This window comes from Eretmochelys imbricata, chromosome 15, assembly GCF_965152235.1.
Source record: "Eretmochelys imbricata isolate rEreImb1 chromosome 15, rEreImb1.hap1, whole genome shotgun sequence".
Lineage (NCBI taxonomy): Eukaryota > Metazoa > Chordata > Testudines > Cheloniidae > Eretmochelys > Eretmochelys imbricata.
Genome location: NC_135586.1, coordinates 8,110,714 through 8,136,529, shown reverse-complemented (window position 1 = coordinate 8,136,529; position 25,816 = coordinate 8,110,714). Strand labels below are relative to the sequence as shown.

The 25,816-nt window shown below is 41.3% G+C and overlaps 1 protein-coding gene and 1 pseudogene across 1 annotated transcript in view; one reads left to right on the top strand and one right to left on the bottom strand.

Moving 5' to 3' along the window:
* MED13L (mediator complex subunit 13L) overlaps window positions 1-25,816 on the top strand; it is a 445,177-nt gene that overhangs the window by 108,852 nt on the left and 310,509 nt on the right. The gene's annotated exons all lie outside the window — the stretch shown is intronic.
* The window catches only part of LOC144275555 (actin, alpha cardiac muscle 1-like), a 43,296-nt pseudogene that overhangs the window by 11,182 nt on the left and 6,298 nt on the right, over window positions 1-25,816 (bottom strand).

Here is a 25,816-nt window from a genome sequence, read left to right as displayed (position 1 = left end):
ATAAGTAAACTATTAGGGCATATTAATTGGGCAGAAAGGAAATGCATCAGCTAGATAACTTGGTCTGTCAAATTCATATACACAGGATTTGAACACGTAGATATATTTGCATCCAAACATAATTGCAAGAAATAGCTCTTTTAAAGACAAAATTAATATGTCAGAGTTATCAGTGGATGCATTACAGCAAGCATGTTCAGAACTAGAATTTACTTTAATTTGCACCCATCATTTCACTGGTAGCAAAAGGTATCCAGAAGAAAGAGTGGGGGAAAAAAAGTAACAAGTTCTTCAAGTAATGTCACTCTGGGTGCTCCACTTCAGGTGTGCACGCTCCCCATGCACCTCTGGTGGATTTTGGTAGCAAAATCTGTTTGGCCCATGCATGTACTCCAGATATGATCCACCCTCAGTTCCTTCTCAGCTGTACTTCAGCCTGAGACAGTGTCAAGTGTGGCCACTTTATTTCTAGGCATAATTAGCTTCAGATATAGTTGTTCTGTTTCTTTAGTTTTGTTTGTAGTGTTTAGTTTTTTACTTTCCCTGCTTGAGGGGTTATTCTGGACATCAACACCTCTGGGCTATGCCAGACTTTAAGCACTGTTTATCCTTCCAGGAAGCTACCCTCCTCAGAAGGGAAAACTCTCAATGCCTTCGTTGCTTGGAAGACATCCATACGCAGCCCAAGTGTAAGATCTGCATCTCCTTTAAAAGCAGATCTCGGAAAAACAGAAAAATAAATTTTAGATTGATGATAGAGTGAGTCCTGAAAGTGGCCTCTGACCCAAGCTCAGATAACACCCCTGTACACTGACCAAGCACATATATTGCCCCGTCTATCTCCAGGTCTTGGTCACTAAGCCTCAAGGGACATAGCTGCAGGTACCCCGTCTGCTTCCAGGTCTCAGTCACTGAGCCCCTACAGGGATACAACATCTACCTCTGCATCCACAGTACTGAGAGCCTTGCACAGCAATACTATGGATACTGACAAGGGTAGCAGGAGTGTTAAGTCTACAACTAAGACAGTTTGGTCACCGATAGAAACAAATGTTCTGTAAACTTCAGGTCCCAAGGAGAATGTTATGGAGGCTCTGAGTGGCTCCAGTACCATGAGGTCATCTAAGAGCCATTTTGCTGCTAAACTGGATTCAATACTGAAACCCACTTTGACATTCTGTGGTCATGTCCATTCTAGCAGATGTTCCACTTCAAACAAATCTACTCCATCGATGCTTCTGTATCTTTGGTGTCCCTGACTACTATGTCAGTACTGTCTGAGCCTGGACATACTTATTTAAAATGTTCAGTGTCTGCAGCACTAATACACTGTAAACAGGCACATTTCTTGGTACTGACTGTTTCCACAGAATCTCGTTCAACTTCTGCTCACATACCATCGATACTGTAGGAGTTTATATTCAAGGGATCTCTTTGTTTTGGATGAGCCAGAGTCTCCATTACCTACAAGTATAAGCAAGTACATCTGGGTGACTATTCAGAGTGAACAATTATCATTTTCTCTAGAGTATGTTGAGAATGATTCTTCTGGCTCAAAGACTTCTGTTCAGGGATCCCCAGCTACTTTACAGGACACTACTCTCCTACCTAAACTGAGAGAGAGACTGTTTGGGACAGATGACCTTGACCCCCATACCACTGATGTGACCAACGATGGAGCCTTCCTTCTATGCCTTATATTCCCTCCCCACCCTCAGCAGCCTTATTGGGATCCCTGCTCTCTTTATTGTCAACAATTCCTAAGAGCCTTGAGCCTCTCTCATAGGAAGAATAGGGAGAGCCATTCACCCAAACCATTGTTCCCTCCATATCAACCTGAGCCATTAGAGGAGACTTTTGCAGAGCAGAAGGCAAGGGCAGTCAAAGAGGTAACCTCTCACAGGAACATTTTTTCATCGCCAGATAAGGCTGTAATGCTTCCATCAGCATCCATAGCAGATTATTTTAGACAATTTCAGGATCTAATGGAGCTCCTTGTAGATATGCTTCAAATTCCTTTAGAGAGGTTCAGGACTCTGACCCTAAACTCCTTGGAGTTTACACTCTAGAGCTTCTGTATGTGTGGCCCTCCTGTGAATGATGCTTTATTGAAGCCTACTAATACTATCTGGCAGACTCCAGCTATGGCACTCTATCTGTCAGCATGCTGACAAAAAATACTGTGTTCCAGTTATTTTCATACTCCTCACTGAATTCCTTAGTGATAGTAACAGTTAATGAGTATGGTAGACAATATCATTCAAAGTCTACCTCTTATAACAAGGACCAGAAGCAACTCAATATCTTCAGTAGCAAGAGTTATTCCTCAGTGACTTTATAATTCAGAATAGCTAATTACCAAGTGCTGATGTAAAAATATGGATATACTAATTACAATAAACTTAATAGCTTTTAACAGAAGTGCACTGTGAACAATTTAAGGCCATCATAACTGAAGGTCAGTTTTTGGCAAGAACATCATTACAGGCTTCCTTAGATGTAGCTGATACTGTTGTACACTCCATTTTCACTGTGATCGTGATGTGATGAGCATCTTGGTTCCAGTTGTCGGGTTTCTCTGAGGAAGTACAGGGTACTGTTGAGGACTTTCCTTTTGATGGTCTCAAGCAATTCTGAGTCTACTGATGAGTCTCTTTATACTTTGAAAGAATCAAAAGCCATGCTTAGGGATTCTCTCTCTTCCCCGTCCCACCCCCCCCATGTGCAAATAAAAGAAAATTTAGCAAGTCTGAAATGGCTCAGAGATCTCACCGGGTTCATTTTTATGGTTTCTGAGGGCCTCCCATTTCCAACTGCATGGGAAAGAAAAACATCTGACCAATGGGTTTTGGGGGTCATAATCTTTGGTTATTCAGTCTATTTTACCTTCATTTCTCCCTCCTACCCGACTCCCTGTTCCTTTTCAGGGACCCGGTCTCACGATCAGTTGCTGAGAATGGAAGTCCTCTCTTCTATGCATAGGAGCTATAGAACCAGTTCCAGTCCAGCACATGGGCAAGGGTTTCTATTTCAATTCTGGTCCCCTCCCCGTTCCCCCTCCCCCTAAAAAAAAGGGGGGATGGAGACCAGAATTAGATCTCAAATGTCTAAACAACTCTGTGAAACCACAGAAATTCAGGATGGTGACTCTTGCAGCTGTAATTCCTTTGTTAGATTCCGGGGATTGATTTATGGCTCTCAACCTTTTGGACACACGTTTTCATGTTGCAGTTCCCCCTCCTCACAGGAGGCTTCTTCATTTTACGATTGACTGAGTTCACATCCAGTGTCGTGTGCCTCCATTTAGCCTTTCCTCTCCCTAAAGGATATTCTCAAAGATCGTGACAGTCTTAGCTGCCCACCTATATCGATTCCCTTTTCTTTACAATTGCCTGCTTGTGGGCCGATCTTACCATGATATTTTTTCTGCAGTACAAACAACAACGTGTTTGTTCTACAGATTAAGCCTTCAGCTCAACCTAGAAAGGTCACTTTGACCTCAGTAAAATGAAAAGATTTCATGGGGGCTTCTCTGGATGCCTTGAAACAGGGCTTACTCAGCTGTGGACAGGTTCACGATGCAAAAAAATAAAATAAACATCTTATTTCAGAGATTCAAATAAGTCCTCAAATATCAGCAAAAAATTATCTCCAACTATTAGGACATATGGCAGCCTTTACCTTAGTAACTCAATGCACTAAGAAAAGGAGTACTTGTGGCACCTTAGAGACTAACAGATTTATTTGAGCATAAGCTTTCGTGAGCTACAGCTCACTTCTGATGAAGTGAGCTGTAGCTCACGGAAGCTTATGCTCAAATAAATTTGTTAGTCTCTAAGGTGCCACAAGTACTCCTTTTCTTTTTGTGGATACAGACTAACACGGCTGCTACTCTGAAACCTGTCAATGCACTAAGTTACTTCTTCGGTGCTTCCAGGGATGGCTTGGGACAGTTTATATACTGAATACATTCTGGATTCACTCACTTGGTGGAAGGATGCCACAAAGTCTGTGTGGGAGTCCCTTTTGTTCAGCCTCCTCCTTCCATCATTATAACATCAGACACATCCCTTTTGGATGGAGATGGGGGATCATATCTAGGGTCAGACGCTATCCAGGGCAAATGGTGTCCCATGAGTATCATCTGGAAGACTTCTGAGTACTCCCAGGAGTACATATACCTCTGGTTGAGAACCACTGTTCTAAAAGATTGACATGAGCAGTCAGAAATATGACTCCACTTCCTTCCACTGGTCAGAGCCAGATCCACCATGGTCACGACAGATGTGGCCTGTATCTTTTACATTAGTCATCAGGGTCAGTCACACTCTCCTGTGCTTTGTGCCAAAGCAGTAAAGTTGTGGAATTGGTGTATAGCCAACAAGATATTCCTTTCAACTTCTTACCTCCCAGATGGCTGACAACCTCAGGAGCAGGGTGGATTTGATTTAAATCATGATTTAAATCACTAGTCGGGAAGACTCGATTTAATCATGGTTTTCTACATAAAAGTGCATTCTTGTCGGTTTTTATAACCGTAATACATATTCTTCACAACTCAGAGATAGATGTAGGTTTCATTTTTAGAAGGTACACACTATGCATTTTTAAACAGTGATTTATTTTGTAAACTTTTCAGATGAGTTTTACAGCTATATCAGAAAATTAATCATTGTTTGGTTATTTCATTTACCAAAGGTAATTGAAGCAGATATTTATGAAGTCATTGGAAGGTGAACGATCTCCAATTCAACAGGTTAATCATTAATATTTGGAGGATTTTCTTGCCATGCTGTATTAGGGGGAGAACATCACCAGCCAGACATTTAGATTGTTTTATTTAACTAAAACAACAATGTTAAGTATTCTGGATTTTCTTCTTCAACAGCATACATATAATATTGACACTGTATTTGCAGAAGGACAATAGAGTTGAGGTCTGTTATTTCTCACCTCTATATGTTTGTTTATTTAAAAACATTTTTGCTGTTAACAAGCATGTTACCTCTGGAAACACAAATCCACAGTGTGAGAACTGCAAAACTAAGCATCTCTGATGGTATCTTCTAGGCTGAGCACTGAGTCCCATTGGGTAGATAGAAAGATTAACCTAAATAATCTATACAGAAGCCTGTGGAATCCCATAAAATTGGGTCCATAATCCATGAACTATTGAAACTCCTTTACAAAACTTTTCTTAAACATTACATGAATATATTGTCTGATGCCATAGAATTAGAATTTATAATCCTTATTCCATGATGAGATATCTTTGAGCTATGCTGTGTCTTAATTAAAACTATCTTCAGATAGGTTTTTCCCCTCAAAAAGCATTTTATCAAAAAATCCATATTAAATGAAAAAAAATTGGATTTTTAAAAATTTTTTATCCACCCTGCTCAGGAGGCACTTCTCCCAGAATTACAAATGGGAGTTGGATTCACAAATTCCCAGTAGGGTATTCTTAGTTTGGGAGTTTCAAGAAGTGGTCCTGTTTGCCATGAATGTAAACACATAGTGCAGAAAATTCAGCTCCCTATGGGGTCTTGATCTTCAGTCACTAGGGGATTTCTTCCTTATTTCATGGATAAAGGGTCTTTCTTCTGCATTCCCACAAATGCTACTAATCTTCAAGGTACTGAACAAAATCAAGCAGGACAAAACAGGTAATTTTCATTCACTGACTTGCCTGAGACAAGTTTGGTATTCTTTCTTGATTTGACTTGCTTCTCGTCCACTGCTAAGATTTCCAATCAGTTACCATCTGTTGTCTCAGGATTCCAGTCAGACATTTCACCCAAAAGTGGAAGTTCTGTCTCCAGATGTGACTTCTAGATGGTTTTCAGAAATAGAGACTTCCTGTTCTACAGCAGTACAACAGGTATTGTTAAACAGCAGAAAGGAGTTTATGCAAAATATTTACCTTTAGAAATGGAAGAGATTTCACCATTGGTGTATCTAGTGACAGTTGTCTCCTGTTCAGTCCTCTTTGCTTTCCACCATCCTGGACTAGCTGTTGGAATTAAAAAGGTCAGATCTTACTGTGAGTTCTGTCACAATGAACATGACAGCTGTCCTAGTCTTTCATTCATCTGTGGAAGGTTTTTAAGTTTTTTTTGGCTAACCCCGCCAAGTCAGGATTCCTCAGAGGGCTGATTAATCTTTTTCCACAGTGTAAAGAACCTGTCCTGAGATGGTATTTGAACATCACCCTAATTGCTTTATGAAATGCCCCTTTGAGCCTTTTGCTTATGAGTTCTTTGTTTCACCTATCCATGAAGACAGCTTTCTGGGTGTCCATCACTTCTCCCTGGAGGGTCAGAGAATTGGGGGCTTTAATGGCAGATCCTGCCATTTCAGTGTTTTCCAGAGAAAAAGTTTTGTTCCAGTCACATCCTAAGTTTCTTCCTAAAATGTTTTCTGAATTTTCATAATAACCAGATCACTCATCTTCCAGTTTTTTTTTCCTGAGTCTGCGTTAGACTAAGTGGGAAACTGCCTTCCATACCTTGGATGACAGAGGGATGTTGTCTTTCTATCTGGACAGATCCAAGCCATTTAGAAAGTTTCCATTGCGAACAAATACAAAGGATTCACAATCTCTACCAAAGACTCTCAGGTGGATCTCTGGGTGTATTATCTCATGGTTATCAATCTGCCAAAATCAATCTTCCTTCTAGAGATCTCACTCATTCTGCAAAGTCTCAGTCTACCTCTGTGGCATTACTCAAGGATGTTCCAAGAGTTGAAATTTGCTAAGTTGCAACTTGGACTTCAGTACATACTTCCTCCAAATGCTGTGCATTGGTTCATGCCTCTAGATCATATGCTTCACTTGGAAATGCAATTCCGGTCTTCAGTATTAGACTTGACTCCAAAGCTCCCTCCTCCCTATGTGGGTATTACTTGGGGGTTACCTGAAGTGCAGCACCTATAGGGATGCTACTTGAACAAGGAGAGGTTTTTCATCTTGTGCTGTAACTTGGAGTTCTTTGAGATTTGTGTCCTTGTGGGTGCTTCACAGCCTTCCCTCCTTCCCTCTGCTTTGGAGTTTCTTTTCACAGAACTGTGGAGTAGAGGAGGATCGCCCATGTAGCTGTGTAGATGCTGGGTACGAGGCACAAGGATGTCTGGAGCATGTGGTGGGCCAAACAGGTACTGCAATCCCATCTTCCATATTAGACCTGACTCCAAAGCTCCAATCAAAGGCACATGGGGAGCGTGCACACCTGAGTGGAGCACACATAGGGACACACATCTTGATCTCCAGTTACTACACAAGGTGATTAACCTCTCCTTTTAATTCCATGTTAGACCTGGCCTTGAAAAACCTCCTTCATTCCTATCACAAAGAATAGACTTACTGAATCAGGGCTTGTATTAATGGATGCAGACCTCTGTGAGACAGTATCTGACTCAGTAGTCAAGTAGGTTGACATTGAGCAGGAGCAGCTAAGTAAAAGAGGACATTTTAGTTGATCTCTGTACTGCTGATCTCAAGAAAATTTCCTACAAAAATCTTAGTTATGGGTTGGTACCTACTTGATTCCAAACCTCCTCTGTGAGGACTGAAGTATATTCTGCATATATTAGAGTACAGTTAGCTTTCTGAACAAAATTAAAAACCTTTGCAGAGGAAAGTGTTTCTAGCCTGAACGCTTGAGGAATGTGTATGCTGGGGAAACTTTAACAAATAGATTAAAACCAGCTCTAACTGTAGTTCATCTGAAGCTGCATATAGATTAGACTCCAGTGTCTGGAATTGTTTTTACATATATTTTTAGGGAAACCTGTTGAAAATTGAGCCTAAGCAAAGTGTTTGTAAAAATGGCTCTGGCCACTGAAGCTTTTTCTACTTTGTGACCCTGACCAATTTTAACAACGGTTCAGCTGAACAGGTATTATGAACCAGTTTCAATTTGTTTGTGCACTTTCCTAGTTAAAGACAAGACTTCATAGTTTTGTAGCAATCTTTTTGTCTCCCTAAACCCAAAGCCTCTAATAAACAATGAAAGTAGAAATGCTTCTAGATTGAAGTAGCATGTCTGTCTCCTTAATAGCGAGACTAAACTGTCTTCCAGCTCATCCACTAGCCAGTGCTTGATAGTGAATGTTTGGGTTTCAGGTAAGAAATGGGTACTGTTGGAGGAGATATGGAGTCAGAGGAAGCATCACTAGGTCTTCATGCCACATAGAATCATAGAATATCAGGGTTGGAAGGAACCTCTGGAGGTCATCTAGTCCAACCCCATGCTCAAAGCAGGACCAATCCCCAACTAAATCATCCCAGCCAGGGCTTTGTCAAGCCTGACCGTAAAGACTCCTAAGGAAGGCGGTTCCACCACCTCCCTAGGTAACGCATTCCAGTGTTTCACCACCCTCCTAGTGAAAAAGTTTTTCCTAATATCCATCTTGTTGGGTAAGTCTGGAAATACTGGAATTGTCTCAGCATTGGCATTTTTCCATTTCAGTACAGTCTGGTGAGAAGGCAGTACATGGAAATCTTGTCCCATAGAATAAAGAATGTGTCCATATTATATTATTCTGGGATCTTTGTACCTCCTATTGAGACTGGAATGTGGTAATTACTTTTAGAAGTAAACAGATACATGCATGACTGTCTTCATCTGCTGATATTCAGGAGAGCAGATGGGAATTATAGTTTCCATTATAGCTCCTTGTTTTTAGTTCATAACTTTCTGACGCTTTCATGTGTGGGGTTGAAATTTGCCAGACATTATGTCTGCCCAAAAATGCTTTCTATTTTTGTATGGAAAGTTTGTGCAAAGCCTTCTCAACACTATAAAACAAAGTTTTTTACCTTCCATGTGATAGACATATGCAAACTACACAAGCCTTTCTACCCATGTCATCGGGGCTTGAGCCTTCTATGCCCATTCTGGTGTCCCTCTGCTTGCTCACAGAAGGTAATATAGTAGAGTTGTCCAATTAAATTAGTACTGCATACTGGGATGAAAAAAAGGTCAAATACTATAAGGGCCTTTGCTGTCTGTCTTCTCTCAAGAATGATGACATGGTGGTAGAGGTTTTTCAAAACAGGCCTCTTCCCTTTAAACAGATTAGGACAGAGAGGTACAATCCAGCCTGACAGTACTCTCACAGAGATTACCTGCAGCAGACTTTTTTGGCCCAAAATTGTGTATAGATGTTACCAGTGGTTCAGCTCAATCAATGGTAGGCGTGATAGTGTAGTCAAAACTCGATCCAGGCTGTTGAAGGCAGCAGCATGTCATCTAGCCCTGTACAGAGCAGAATTACATCACACAGGACTTACAGTGTCAGTGGCTGCTGGTGTCTTGTCTACATGAGAGTGGATTTGCACCACTGGTGTCAGTGAAGGGAAAATTTGGGCAAAAAAGCCTAGAGTAGCTTCATCATAGAGAAGTACATCATCACAACCATCCAATTTGAAACCTGAAATTTGTGAATTCTGGAAGTTTATTAATCGCTTGTAAATTTTATTATATATGTTTCATGAAGTACCTTGAATTTTAAATTCAACCTTGTGTTTCATTTTATCTTCAAATAATTTTGACTTCAAGAGAATAGATTCTTAGAATTTACCTTTTCTGTGTACAGTATCAAACTAAAGTAGTGCTATTGAAATGGGAATATCTTAATAAAGAAATGCCTTTGAGCATAGACATTGTTTATTCACAAGAAGTATTTTAAAACAATTTTTTTTAAAAAAGTTTGAGACATGGCTCCATCAATTTCTTGTAATCCAAAGTGATGAGTCCTGTGGGTTGCTGCAATATCATACAGTTTGTCTCATAGATTTGTAGACCTTTTAGATTGATGACATTATAATTTCTTTTGGGGAATCAAACTCTAAAGTCAGTCCTTTAGTTAATACATATTTAACAAACTGTACAATCACTCAAAATTTGTAATTTTTGAATAAAACACATCTGTAACATAAACATATTTTAAATGGTGAAATTACTGTGTCGACAGCTAGAGCTCTCCAAAAAGATGCAACGTAATTATTCCTTTGTGTATGTATATTTCACAGAGGCATGCTTGTGCATGCATATACATGCGCACCCATACACGGTCTACATTTAATCGTGTAATACTCATAAAACACTTATTCCTACTATGACAGTCTGAAACTGTTGATCTTACTCATTTTATGTGTTACAAAAAACACAGCTAAATTATGGAAAATGTATATGTTGCTTTTAGGAACATGACTTTTTGATTCTTTCTGACCCATGAATTTGCACAGAGCCAAAGAGGAGTAAACTAACCCAACTGCTTTAAATTACAGTCAGCATGTTGTCTCATAGGATTGGATTAAACCTAGTTTAAGCAGCTTTAGTGCCAGCGTTGGAATAATAATTGTGACATGACCTGGCATTTGAAAAGCCATTCTAAAGAAATTTCACCTACATTAACTTTGGTTCATTGATACCACCTTGAACTGACATCTTTAATAAACATGCTTGTTTATGCAAAAAGAAAAGGAGTACTTGTGGCACCTTAGAGACTAACAAATTTATTTGAGCATAAGCTTTCGTGAGCTACATCTCGCTTCATCGGATGAGGCAGGAGGGGAACAATGGAGGTTGGAATAATTAAAGCCATGGATAACAGAATTTTGAGAAATAGGGATTTGATAATAGTGTGAAAAGCCACTAAGTGAAGAGAGAGTGGAGAGGAGCAATGGTAATGAGTGCTGACTTTTTTTAAAAATAAAAAAAGAAAAAACCTGATATAGTACAGAACTTTTGGTTCTTGTGTTCTTTCTTTGCCAGGTATTTCTTTAAGTTTCAGACTTTGTAATTATAACCTTCACAGAGTATCTGTTTTCTGTTACAATCCCCTTGAATTCCAAGTCCGAGTAACCAGATAAACATATATCTACAAGAAAATAATACCATGGTACTGAAGCCGTGAGAAGAACTGCCATGTTTTGTTATAAGGGATGCTAGCTAGACTCAGGTGTAGGAACCTGTACAGAATGTTTTATTCTCAGGAAAATGAAGGACTCAGTGATGTTTCTGATTCTGTAAACGTCCTGAAGATTAAAGCTAGCCATTAGATGCTTCTGGCACTATACCATCGTTTTAAAGGAGCAAGTGTCCAAATCAGAACAGAAGGGGGAAAACAAAACAAAACAAAAAACCCCCCCAGCACTTGAGGTGATTAAAGTAGGTGGCACAAAAGTGGTTTCAATGAAGAAATAACAGTTTTGCATTTGGGCAAACAGATATCCATTGATCTGCAAATCAACATTCTTGTAGACACCAATGTAAAAAAAAATTGGTGCAGTCGTTTATTATGATTTTTATTAAAGAGAGTGGGAACTGAATCTTGAGGTCTGTTAATCATACTGTATAATAACATGGTGCTTGACCCCAGCTGCAGATCTGAGGAAACAGTTTTCAGCAAGAACGCTCTACATTGTTGTTTCACAGACAGCTCTCATAAGAAAAATGGATGAATTTTCTGTTCTTGACATCCAGAGGTTTTCTTATGCCTGTGTGATGAAGTAGTCTGCTCCCGTGAGAGCAGTGGTGGCTAGGGGTCAGCCCATCCCTGTCACATGACATGGCCTTTTGATTTTGAAAGGTCTGATTTATACAAGGACCTACAAAATACTGGTAGAGAGTAAGCGATCCTGGGAATAAATGGTGGTTGGGAGGACATCCTGTTACTGTTTCTTTAAGGGTCCGGGACCAGGAGCCTTGCAGACTGGATGGGACAAGGTATCCCTCTCACTGGACGAATTGGGATGAGATTTAAGGAAGGGGACCAGCATGTACGTTGCTTCTCCCTCAGAGCAGGAAAGACACCAGCAGGCTTGTCTGCTGAACCCCCCTCTCAGTCTGGGGACTAATTGCAGAGAGGAGCCAGTTGAAGAAGATGGCTAAGGCCCAACAACTGACCTAAATTATAATCTAGCTCCAAGGAGGAGAGCTGGAGACTTCTGACTTAAGGACAAAGACTGTTAGAAGTATTACCCAGCTCCCTGAGGCAAGTGTGGGGCTCCTGTTTTGAGAGACTGATTGTCCAAAGTAGAGCCAGCTCCAGAAGGAGGAATTGGGGCCTCTTGAACAAGTGATGAGAGAACCTATCAGGTGTCTTTTGTGGATCCACAGTGGGTGTGAACTTGCGTGACTAAGAAGCAAGTTACATTTGGTAGAAAGAGTTAATAAACTAGACACCATGAGGGGGATATGTATTTTGAACTAATCTGGTCTGGGTGATCGATTTTCCAGGCCAGAACCCAAGCAGGCACTGAGGGCAATGCCGTCTGCAGGACCATGAGGGACCACAATGGGATGTGCTTGAGGGCAGTGCCCTATGAGAGCCTGTCTTCTAATTCTGGAGCTGATGGTTTATCTAAAAAGATCACTTTGGATTTCTTAAATGCTTTTTATCTGATGATCTCAAAGTATTAATCAGGGGAGAACTGTGTTTTTTCTATTATCACTAGTACTATAACGCTGTTATCCTGCAGAAGCTTCTTTATTTTATGGTCCAGCATGTAGTTGAAGCACAGTATTGAATTTACTGTTGGAACTGATCTCTTCCAAAGTAGATGCACAGAAATTCAACTTAAAATAGGGAGAGAAATGTACAGCGTCCTATTTTTTCCAAGGAAGTTGCACAGGTTCAAAGAAAGACACCCTTGTTTTAGTGGACAATAACTATATTATATTCAAATGTTATTTATTAAGAGTCCCCATGTGTCTGATTATAGTATATCAATAAAATATTTAATATATCCTGCAAATCTAGGTGGCTGCAATCTCAGCATTTAATTTTCCAAATAGAATAAATATTTGGATAATGCAAATATTTTGGCATAAGACCCTTGTTCATGGGTCCTACATTTGACTATTTAAAGTGTGATTCATGTGTCTTTAAAACATTGGAAACTACTTCCTTTTTGTTTTTGCCTGCCAAAGTGTTTGTTTTTAGTAACGTCAGCAAACAGAAATAGTCTTGTAAGAGCACTAGTGTGTTATTTCTTCTTGCATTACAAGGTTGTCCTAAGAGCAACTTCAGAACTCATTTTTTTAGGGAGTAGTTTTAATACAATTCATAATTACTGTTATGTTGCATTACATTTATCTCAGTTGAGGAACAGTAGAACACCAAAACGCTATCTAATGTTTATAAAAACCATAAATACTCACATAGAAAGGATTCAGACCTGCAGAAATTTTAACTCCCCTGCTACCTAATGGTTCAGATATAAAAGAGAACTAAACATCCAGCTCCCTATGTCCATATGGTAAAATGTGACATCACTGTGTTGTCTTGGTGTAAGTCACACAAGAAATCTGAGTCACTCGCAGAAGTCTAAATATTGTTAAAATTGATAACTGCAGAGCAGCTTGTTGGGTGTGAATCTATACTTTTTTTAAAATAATGTAATATGAAAGTGACATAGCCACTTGGTGAAAATAGAATCATAGAATATCAAGGTTGGAACGGACCTCAGGAGGTCATCTAGTCCAACCCCCTGCTCAAAGCAGGACCAATCCCCAACTAAATCATCCCAGTAAGGGCTTTGTCAAGCCTGACCTTAAAAACCTCAAAGGATGGAGATTCCACCACCTCCCTAGGTAACACATTCCAGTGCTTCACCACCCTCCTAGTGAAAAAGTTTTTCCTAATATCCAACCTAAACCTCCCCCACTGCAACTTGAGACCATTACTCCTTATTCTGTCATCTGCTACCACTGAGAACAGTTTAGATCCGTTCTCTTTGCAGCCCACCTTTCAGATAGTTGAAAGCAGCTATCAAATCCCCCCATATTCTTCTCTTCTGCAGACTAAACAATCCCAGTTCCCTCAGCCCCTCCTCGTAACTCATGTGTTCCAGTCCCCTAATCATTTTTGTTGCCCTCTGCTGGATGCTTTCCAATTTTTCCACATCCTTCTTGTAGTGTGGGGCCCAAAACTGGACACAGTACTCCAGATGAGGCCTCACCAATGTCAAATAGAGGGGAACGATCACGTCCCTTGATCTGCTGGCAGTGCCCCTACTTATACAGCCCCAAGTGCCGTTAGCCTTCTTGGCAACAAGGGCACACTGTTGACTCATATCCAGCTTCTTGTCCACTGTAACCCCAAAGTCCTTTTCTGCAGAACTGTCGCCTAGCCATTCGGTCCCTAATCTGTAGCGGTGCATTGGATTCTTCCGTCCAAAGTGCAGGACTCTGCACTTGTCCTTGTTGAACCTCTTCAGAGTTCTTTTGGCCCAATCCTCTCATTTGTCTAGGGCCCTCTGTATCCTATCCCTACCCTCCAGCATATCTACCTCTCCTCCCAGTTTAGTGTCATCTGCAAACTTTCCTCTCCTCTAAGTGCTTTAGAATTGCTTCCTTGAGGACCTGCTCCATGATTTTTCCAGGGACTGAGGTGAGGCTGACTGGCCTGTAGTTCCCCGGATCCTCCTCCTTCCCCTTTTTAAACATGGGCACTACATTAGCCTTTTTCCAGTCATCCAGGACCTCCCCTGATCACCATGAGTTTTCAAAGATAATGGTCAATGGCTCTGCAATCACATCCGCCAACTCCTTTAGCATTCTCGGATGCAGAGCATCTGGCCCCATGGACTTGTGCTCATCCAGCTTTCCTAAGTAGTCCCGAACCACTTCTTTCTCCACAGAGGGCTGGTCACCTGCTCACCATGCTGTGCTGCCCACTGCAGCTGTCTGGAAGCTGACCTTGTTCGTGAAGATAGAGGCAAAAAAAGCATTGAGAGTACATTAGCTTTTTCCACATCCTCTGTCACTAGGTTGCCTCCCTCATTGAGTAAGGGGCCCACACTTTCCTTGACTTTCTTCTTGTTGCTAACATACCTGAAGAAACCCTTCTTGTTACTCTTAACATCTTTCGCTAGCTGCAACTCCAGGTGTGATTTGGCCTTCCTAATTTCACTCCTGCATACCTAAGCAATATTTTTATACTCCTCCCTGGTCATTTGTCCAATCTTCCACTACTTGTAAGCTTATTTTTTGTGTTTAAGATCAGCAAGGATTTCCCTGTTAAGCCAAGCTGGTTGCCTGCCATATTTACTATTCTTTCTACACATCGGGATGGTTTGTCCCTGTAACCTCAATAAGGATTCTTTAAAATACAGCCAGCTCTCCTGGACTCCTTTCCCCCGCATGTTAGTTATCCTCCCAGGGAATCCTGACCATCAGTTCCCTGAGGGGGTCAAAGTCTGCTTTTGTGAAGTCCAGGGTCCGTATTCTGCTGCTCTCCTTTCTTCCTTGTGTCAGGATCCTGAACTCGACCATCTCATGGTCACTGCCTCCCAGATTCCCATCCACTTTTGCTTCCCCTACTAATTGTTCCCTGTTTATGAGCAGCAGGTCAAGAAGAGCTCTGCCCCTAATTGGTTCCTCCAGCACTTGCACCAGGAAATTGTTCCCTATACTTTCAAAAACTTCCTGGATTGTCTGTGCACCGCTGTATTGCTCTCCCAGTAGATATCAGGGTGATTGAAGTCTCCCATGAGAACCAGGGCCTGCAATCTAGTAATTTCCGTTAGTTGCCGGAAGAAAGCCTCGTCCACCTCATCCCCCTGGTCCTGTGGTCTATAGCAGACTCCCACCACGACATCACCCTTGTTGCTCACACTTCTAAACTTAGTCCAGAGACTCTCAGGTTTTTCTGCAGTTTCATACCGGAGCTCTGAGCAATCATACTGCTCTCTTACATACAGTGCAACTCCCCCACCTCCTCTGCTCTGCCTGTCCTTCGTGAACAGTTTATATCCATCCATGACAGTACTCCAGTCATGTGAGTTATCCCACCAAGTCTCTGTTATTCCAATCATATCATAATTCCTTGACTGTGCCAGGACTTCCAGTTCTCCCTGCTTGTTTCCCAGGCTTCTTGCATTTGTGTACAGGCACTTAAGATAACACCCTGATAGTCCTGCTTTCTCAGTACGAGGCAGGAGCCCTCCCCTCTTGTGCTCTCCTGCTCATGCTTCCTCCTGGTATCCTACTTCCCCTCTTACCTCAGGGCTTTGGTCTCCTTTCCCCGGTGAACCTAGTTTAAAGACCTCCTCACTAGGTTAGCCAGCCAGCTTGCGAAGATGCTCTTCCCTCTCTTCTTTAGGTGGAGCCCCTCTCTGCCTCGCACTCCTCCTTCTTGGAACACCATCCCATGGTCAAAGAATCCAAAGCCTTCTCTCCGACACCACTTGCATAGCCATTCATTGACTTCCATGATTTGACGGTCTGTACCCGGGCCTTTTCCTTCTGAAGGAGGATGGACAAGAACACCACTTGCGCCTCCAACTCCTTTATCCTTCTTCCCAGATACTTTATTGGAAAGAATTTTCCAGGCTATTCAGTTAATTGTATTATCCAGTCCTGTGCCCAATTTTTTACATTTCATTTTTTTCTTTGATGATAGTCTGAAAGTTTTTGCCTACTTCTAACTGGAGTCCACTCCAGACAGTGTAAAGACCTGGTAGAAAAAGGAAATAAACATATTTTGCAAGTATCTCATTTACTAATTTCAGAGCAATGTTAAAATTGATATTAGATTAATCAAGAGGCTGCCATCTAAGTGTTTGTTTTCAAGGCAAATTGAAAAGTGGGTGCCTTTTTCCCCCCAAAACATCTATTTGCAATACAGTTTTTATGGCATATTTATATTTTGAAGTGCTCAAACTTGATACCAGATGGGTTTAGAAAATTATAGCAACACTCATTTTACTGCGTGGATCACTTTATAAGTGGTGTCATGGATTAATCTCCATTTAATATATTAAATATGAAGGAAACGCTCAATACCAGACTTGTAAATTATAAAAGCCTGATGGCTAGTAGCTCTTAGTATTTATAAATGTTGCTGTAGCTTTAAAGTGTGGCTTTTGAAAATGATTAAAAAAGCAAATCTTACACTGAAGTGTTTCAAGAAAGATGAAGCTTTAGCAGACTATGTAGTTTCATAGTAGTGGTGGGCAACCTGCGGCCCGCGGGTTGTACATAGCCCGTCAGGGTAATCCTCTGGCATGCCGCGAGACAGTGTTTACATTGACCGTCCGTGGGCACAGCTGCCCGCAGCTCCCAGTGGCTGCGGTTCGCTGTTCCTGGCCAATGGGAGCTGCGGGAAGCTCCACCCCTCCCCTATTTACCCCCTGTATGTCATCCAGTCAGATTGCCATATCTAATATGTAATATTTACATTATTCAAAATTCCTACACAGGAACCTGTAGAAGTCCTTTGCAGTTCTGCTGGGTTGTACCAGAGTGATGGAGGCTGTTAGAGCTCTCCATGGGCCACTTTTCTAATTAGCCAGATAGGGTACAGATGGAAACAAGTGCCGACACCTTGGCTCATTTGTACGTCTTCAGCAAGCCAAAATAGGTTTGTCACTTCTTGTGCCAAGGCATGATGTTCTTGCAGGCTTCTTGACAAGCCAAAATGTCAGATTTCTCATTTTTCTGTTTTACTAATATGTTGTTATGAAGTAAGCACATGATTTTAGATGAGTAGAACCTTTGTCTGTTCAGAAGTAACTTTCAGTATACTTCGCTGAATGTATTAAAATGGGGAGGTCAACAGACATTCAGTGAGCTTCATTTGGACCTCTTTGAAGTGCATTAAACAGCTGGAGCAGTGTTTCTTTTCATTTTAGAAAGTAGTGTAAAAAGCCAAAGGAGCAGTGTTTTGTGGTTTTTTTATCACTGTTCTCAGATTTTAATTGTCAAAATTGTATCTCCTCTTATCAGTCAAACTGAATACAAATCCTGCAAAGTAGAGGTATTCAGTTTTTAGCTATGAAGGGTATGTATGTTATTTTTTGTAAATTCTGTTGTGTCGACTGGGCTTATTTCTGTGAAACTGAACTTACCAGGAGGCTGCGTTTGTCTTCCGTAAATGTGACTTGTATTTGATAAATGGCACACAGTCCCTTAACACTTGTTTTTCAAAGCTAACTTGGCTTTTTAAAACTTTTTTCAAATTCTCATCTTTCAACTGATTTTTAAAGCCATTTATATTAGTTCCTCTTTTAAAAGTGTTTGACTCTATTTCTGGAAAAAGATAAAGTATTAATGCATACATGCTAATTCATGTACATTTGTATAATGTTAATTTCCCCCATATTTTCAGTAAATTTGTAGAAGAGATCATGGATAGTGTAAAACACCAGTGTTTGCTGTCAAACTAGTTATTCTTTTACCAACTTCTGGTATGTACATGAAAACCAGATCCTAGAACACTAACCTGCTAATTCTCAAATATTAGAATCTCCATTAAACAATAACTAAGGTAAGATTTTGGCATGGATATTTGTAGTAAAAGTCATGGACAGGATGCTGGCAATAAACAATAAATCACGGAAATGTACACACAGTAATGCAGTCTTCGCTACATTAGTACTGAAGCCCTGCAGCCAAAGCCCGAGCCCTGCCCCCTGGGCAGAATTATTGGAATTTTCAAGAAGTCGTGGAGGTCTTGTAAGATCACGGACTCCTTAACAATAACTAATGTGTGTTAATTTAGTAAAATAACAACACATGATAGAATGCTGACAGTTATAGGGTAATTACGGTATATTTTTTATTTTGTGGAATGATTGGGGTAAATCATAAGATCATATATTTTCTTCTTTGGTGTACGTACGCACACTTAATTTGCATCTTTTGAGGCTTTCAGTAATTACTCACCTTAGGGAAATTAAATGTATTGGAACAGCATGATTCACGCTGCTATGGTAAGAGTTGTCAGACTTGCTGTTGTGAAACACTAGTTCCTTATTTTCAAGCGTTTGTAGAGTGGCTGTTAAATTTTGCTGACGTGCAAGTGGCCACAGATTTCAGTGTAGGATTTTTTTTTTAAAATGAGAAGAAAAATATATTGATCTGTTGTTTCAGTGAAATAGAAGATTTATTTCTAGAACACTTGCACTTCTAACTCACACTTGTGTTTAAATCCCTTCGCTATAGAAACATAATTTACAGGGATGGATTTGGGGGGAGGGAGACAAAATGTGAAAGGCAAAATGAACCTCCCTGTTTTAAGCCTAGGTCATCCTTTGATCAAAGAAAAGGGAAATGCAGCTGCATAAACTGGTAAGGAGATGCCTTCATGTGTGGACTTTTTCTTGGACTCTGTATTTCTTTCCATCATTAGGTGCTGTTACTTTTCTTTCCTGGGTTGGTCTGTTTTTATTGCTTGCTGGGCAACACAGTAGTGTTTCTACCCTAATGGCTGTAAAAGGTGGTGATGATGGTCTTAAATAAATGTTTGTTTCTGCAAAATGTGGTTTTCTTGTATGCATGCTTGTACTGCCTTTTTATTTATTTTTTTTTGTAGTTGGGGTTTCTCTATATGTTTTGTAGTAATGGTTTCGTTTCTGCATAGCTCACAATTGGCTTGCTGATGAAGTCCTTACGCAAACTAAATTTCCACTGAACTCGATGACTGTTCATAATGTGAATAAGGATTTAAGGATTGGGCCCATTGTCTATATCACAGAGAGTTGTAGTCCTGGAGAGACTCCTTCACAGAGTGAATTATAGCTCAGCTGTTGGCTTTATTTCTGTGCTTTTGGTAGCAGTTTCTAATAATAGAATTGCTTGGAATTGTTTGATCACTTCAGTTCTCTGAGGAGTACTCTCAATTTTAGGGACTTATTCACTTTGGGGAGATTTTTAAGACTAGAAAGTGATAATATCAAGCCAAATTCAGGGCTTTCTAAGAATTTTCTATTTCTATTCTCTCATTTTTTTAAAAAGCAGATGCTATACTTACTGTCTTTTTTTATGTCTGGCTTCTGTCCTCCCCCTTCCACTGCTAGACTCATACGGCTCCTGCTGTATAACTCTTAATTTTAAGGTTTCAGAGTAACAGCCGTGTTAGTCTGTATTCGCAAAAAGAAAAGGAGTACTTGTGGCACCTTAGAGACTAACCAATTTATTTGAGCATAAGCTTTCGTGAGCTACAGCTCACTTCATCGGATGCATCCGGTGAAGTGAGCTGTAGCTCACGAAAGCTTATGCTCAAATAAATTGGTTAGTCTCTAAGGTGCCACAAGTACTCCTTTTCTTAATTTTAAGTGAACTGTTACTCATTATATACACATCTACAGTTCAGGGGCGGCGAGTTATATACACTCATGGTGCCCAGGCTCCAACAGTATTCAGGGCCTGGGGGCCCGGCTCCACCAATGTTTGGGGCTGGGTCTCTCCCCCAGCCCCAGAGCCAGCAGCTCACGCTGACTCTGCGGCTCCCCGCATCAACTGCTGCTGCAGGGTCCTAGTGCTCCCCATTCACTAATGGCTGGGCAGGCTGCCCTTTCGCCCTAGCCCTGAGCCTCTCCAATGCCCCAAATCCCTCAGCCCCAGACAGAGCCCTCATCCCCCCACACCCTAATCCTCCATCCCAGCCCTAAGCCCCTCCCAAACCCCTCATCCCCAGCCCCAGCCAGAGCCCTTATCCCCCCGCACCCTAATCCTCTGCCCACCCTGAGCCCCCTCCCACACCCCAAACCTCTCATCCTCAGCCCTACAGCCCTCACCCCTGCACCCCCTCCTATCCCCAAACTCCCTCCCAGAGCCTGCATCCCTCATCCCTTCTACACCCCTAGCCCCAGAGCCTGCACCCAAACACCATCCCAGAGCCTGCACCCCTCATCCCCTCCTGCACCCCCACCCCCTGCCCCAACCCGGAGCCTGCACCCAAACTCCATCCCAGAGCCTGCACCCCAGACCCACTCATCCACTCCTGCACCCCCACCCCCTGCCCCAGCCCGGAGCCTACACCCAGCACCCAAACTCCATCCCAAAGCCTGCATCCCAGACCCCCTCCCCCACCCAAACTCTCTGCCAGAACCTGCACCCCTCCTGCACCCTAATCCCCAGCCCAGGGTCTGCACCCCAGACCTCCTCCCCCCACCCAAACTCCCTCCCAGAGCCTTAGGCAGGTGAGGTGCGGGTTCTGGGCACCACCAAAATTTCTACAAACCTGCCACCCCTGCTACAGTTGGCCTTTGTTGAAAGCTGGACATGTAATCAGGAGGGCATAACAGAGAGGGAGCCTCAGACAAGTCCTCAGCTTGTAAACAGGACTGGCTGATGCTATACATTTTGGGGATAAAAAACCCCCATTAACTAATTTTATCATGCAGATTAGAAATCAAACATTTTAAATTACAGTGAGTGCTAAATTCTTTCCTCAGTCCAAATCCATGCAACTCAATTCCATGGGTATAATAAGTGAGGGCTGTATTTGGACTAATGTTGTTGCGGCTTTTTATAAAAATATTATCGTTTAACATTTATATTGTGATAGTGCCTAAGATCCCAAGTCATAGACCAGGACCCCATTGTGCAAGGACTGTACAAACACCTAATAAAAAGACAGTCCCTGCATGAAAGGTTACAGTCTCTGTAAATTACAGTCTGTGTAAATTGCTTTTTAATTATATTACATTACATTAAATGTATGTAAATCATAGGAGTAAAAATTAAGGACTTACTGTGTGTAAGTAATAAAAGCAATTAGGAACATCCTATAAGTTACTTAAAGGGGTTCACTCAAAATCACCAAAACTTTTGTCCTTGTGGAAGTGGGAAGGAGCTATCTGCACATTGCAAACCCACCCTCACCATTTGCAGGAGTGGCTCCACAGGGGTTTGGGATGGAGATGTAAGGGGGACTGGAGAAAGAAAATGACTGCACTCTTCAGCACAATCTGCTGTGTGCTTCTCACTCACCACCATTCTGGCTTTCCACAAGAAATCTGAGGATATCAGTGCAGTTCAGAGCTATATTAGCTCCTTCTGGGTCTCTCTTGTGGCTGCTACTGAACGGTTGCAGGGGGATTCAGCCAGTGACAATACAGCTTTTGCTGTTGCCAGGATAAATAGGAAGTGTAGCAGTATTCATGCAGGAGCCGTCCAGGTGGATGACCCCCAACTACAGATCTGAAAGATTCTTGTCCCTTGTTGATTTGTGAGTTTGGAGGACAGTGAACTCTCTAAACTCTGTAGACCCCAAACTTATCTCCTTGATGAGATGCTGTTCAGTAGACTCCAGGAAGAGAACATCTAAGTAAATACATATACCTGCGCATGCAGCATCCCAGATATACTATCTTTTCCTTTTCCTCTTTGTGTAGAAAGCCCTTTTTGGCTTTAACCAACTCAAGTTTGAAATGCAATTAAAAGGTGAGTCTGAAGGAACTTTGTGTTCCCAAGTGTTAGCCAACTTATATTGCTGATTTAAAATAATCACTGAAATATTGTGCTATGTTCTTATTTTACAAATAGATGTACTGTAAATGTGGATAATTTGTCGTCTATTACTGAGTATCCTAAAAGTCCTGTGTAATTTGAGTAAATGGTGGACTTAGCTTCTGCAAAGGGAAAATCCCAACTGTAACCTGCACATGGAATAGGATTGTAACGCTAACTCTGGCAAATATGATGTGTGGGGGACCGAATGTGGTATAAGCAATCAACTCTAAAATGTGCCAACTTCTAATTGGGCAGAAAAGCATTTAGGGAAAGGTAGCTTTTGCCCTAAGATCAGGAAATGGCTCTCAGAATCAGGTGGGTCAGGCTTGGAAGCTTTGACAGCAGCTGATCTAGTAGAATATAAACTCTGAATGAAAACCGCTGCAGAGTCAGCAAAGTGGGGCTATGCAAGCAGGCGACTTAACGCCTAGGTTCTTTTTATATCATGGATTCTTTGTGAAAGATAAGGAGAGCTTTAGAAATCAACTGGCAGAGTTGGTGGTTATGGTTAGGATTAACATCTTGTTAGTGGTCGGTGGTGAGTTAAACTGTCAGGTTGGTGAAGGGAGCCTAGTAAAAAGAATGGTGGGTAAATTTGGCTTTGGTAAAAAGTGCAGAAGGAGAGAAGTATGGTGTTTTGTGTAAAAAGTTCAGTGGTGAATAAAATGGTTTGAAAAGGAGAATCCCATATGGTTACATACTACAGTGAAAAAAGTAAAGCCCAGGTGGATTATACGAAGAGAATATATGAAAATGGTGTAAGATTTAAAGGTTATACTGAGTGAATATGTGGAAGAGGAACATAAGGTATTAATAGCTAAAATCTGGCTGCAACCTGAGAAAACAGGAAAGAGATGAAATTGAGGAAGAAATTGTGCTGGTGATTATGGGGGGGGGGGGAAAGTAAGAGTTCTGCCAAAAAGTCAAGGAAGGTTTTCATGTGTGAAGACAGAGGAGGAAGAATGGAGGGAGTTTAAAGCATATTTTTTTAAGACAGTGGAGGTAACGTGGCAGAACAAGTGGTAAGACAGGATGCTTTCAAAGAGCAAGCTGGTGATAGAATTCTGATGTTCAAGAGAAGCTAAAAAAAGAATTATACAGAGTTTAAGAAGCAGGTCATGATAATCAGACAAGCAAAAATGCATACAAACTGGCAAAAATAAAAAGGAGGCTAAAAAGGCAGTTGCTAATCAAGATTGGAGACTAAATAGGAATAATACAGAAAGCGGAATGAAGACGATGGAAAGAAATTGTTTTTTGGATTGGCAAAAAAGAGGTACAGTGAAACACAAGATATGATGGAAATCTTTGTGTGAAGGGTGGGAACTGTGTGATGACTAACCCTAAAGAGATGGAAGAGGTATGGAAAAAATATTTCTTAAGGCTGTTAAATGAGAAGAGACAGTTGCAAGTGCAAGCATTGCCAACAATTATAGGGAAGTCTCAAATGCTGTCAACCTCTGTAGGTGGAAGAAGCACTGAATAAGATGAAGATTGGCAAAGCAACAGGTGGAGATGAGATAACTGTTGATATGATCAAGGCAGATGGAAGTACTGGAGTAAAGTGGCTTCATAGATTACTGTATATTTGCTGGAATCCAGTTTGGATGCCAGGTGACTGGAGAACAGGATTGATTGTGCCTCTTTGGAAGGGCAAGGGTGATGCAAATGATCCAAACATCACCCTGGGGCACCATCCTGTTAAGTCACCCTCTCAAATGTCTTTGAGAGAGTTTTGGAGGCAAAGTTGAGGTACAAGGTGGAAGAAAATATAGGTGAGGGGCATCATGGCTTTAAGAAGGGGAAGGAGTAGTAAAGATGCAATATTTGCAATGAGACACATGCTTGAAAGAATTATAAATAGAGGCTGTGACATTGTGTGGAATATGAGTGACCATTTATAATATTATTGATGCCAGTATTACAAAATTGCAGTGAATTTTACAAGATATGCCATGTAAAGTATCAGTGAAAGTTAAAAATTTAAAATTTGGTAAGTACGATAATTTTGTTTACATGTCTGTATCATCTATGTATTGTGAGATATAAATATGTATGATCTATTTGTATCTGAAACTCCTGCTGTGTTTCTGGTGACACCATCAGACAGATTGCATCAGCACTATCCAGCCTGCTTAATGGCCCACCAAAGGCAATCAGCTGTATAATGAGCCCATTGAGAGAAGGCAGGGGCTATGCCTATGAGTCAGCGGGACATGCCTGTGAACAGGGGACTCCCAAGTACTTTTCCATGCCCATGTTTTGTGAGCTTGTGTTTGGGACAAAGAACATACAATCCACATGGTAAAGGATATAAAAAACAGCTGTATCTTCTCCATTTTGTCTTCAATCCTGCTTCTCACCTCTGGAGTAACTTCTCTACAAACTGAAGCTTTAAAGAAAGAGAACTGATAGACCCATCCAAGCTTTGGATATGTTCCAGAGGGACTTTACAAGCCAGCAAACTCACCAGTGCTGCTAAGAACCTGAGATATGGACTCTGAAGTCATATGTATGTATCTGGTTGCTTTGACCAGTTAACAGCTCTCTTCTCTTTCTTTTCTTTTCTAATAAAACCTTTAGTTTTAGATACTAAAGGATTGGCTGGCAGCATGGTATTTTGAGTAAGATCCAAACTAGTATCGATCTGGTAATATGGCTGGCCCTTTGGGGATCAGAAAAACATTTTGTATAGTGAATAGAATTTTAAATAACTTGTCACTTTATTGGGCCTATTTGCTGGTTGGGAGCCAGAGGCTGGGATGCAATAAAGGGGGCTGTGTGATTTCTCTTTTTTAGCTTCTTGATAACCAGTGCAGGGGATCAGGAACACAGTTTGTGACTGGTTGGTGAATGTAACGACAGTGTTAGCCACCAGTTTTGGGAGAATCTGCGCTTCTTTTTGCAGGGTGTCCAAACCATAGTGTTTTCATTGTGGGCTACCATAGGCACCTTGGATCACAGAGGGCATAACTGTTATGTAGCATTTATTGATCTTGAGAAAGTATATCACTTAGTTCCATGAGAGTGGATGTTTGGAGTATTGAGATGGTTGGGAGGGGGACTTCAAGAAGTGGAGATGATAGAGGAGCTGTATTGCTGGTCAAGAGTTAATGTAGTAAGAATACATGTTGTTTTGAGCTGACCGTGGGATTGAGACAAGGCAGTCTGCTGAGTCCATTTCTCTTAATCAAAGATATGGAGTTAATTAGCGGGAGAACCAAGCGGGAGATGGAGAAATGCTGATGATCTGGCCCATTTGACTGACCGCAAAATGGAATTGGTAAATATGGTATCAGAATGGGTCTGTGTTTGAAGACCATGGTTTAAAGATAAACACAAAGAAAACTGAAGTTATGCAGTTTGGGAAGGTGAAAGAAGATCTCTTGATTGAGAATTCAGGAGATGCTGAATCATGAGAGAGAATTTGTGTTCTTTGAAAGTACACTTAGTGTAATTGGAAAGAGATATCTGTAGAATTGAAAAGAAGAACCCAGTGTGCATAGGCAGCCGTGAAAAAAGGGGCAGGAGTACTGTGGGACAAGCAATAGAGTAACAAACTG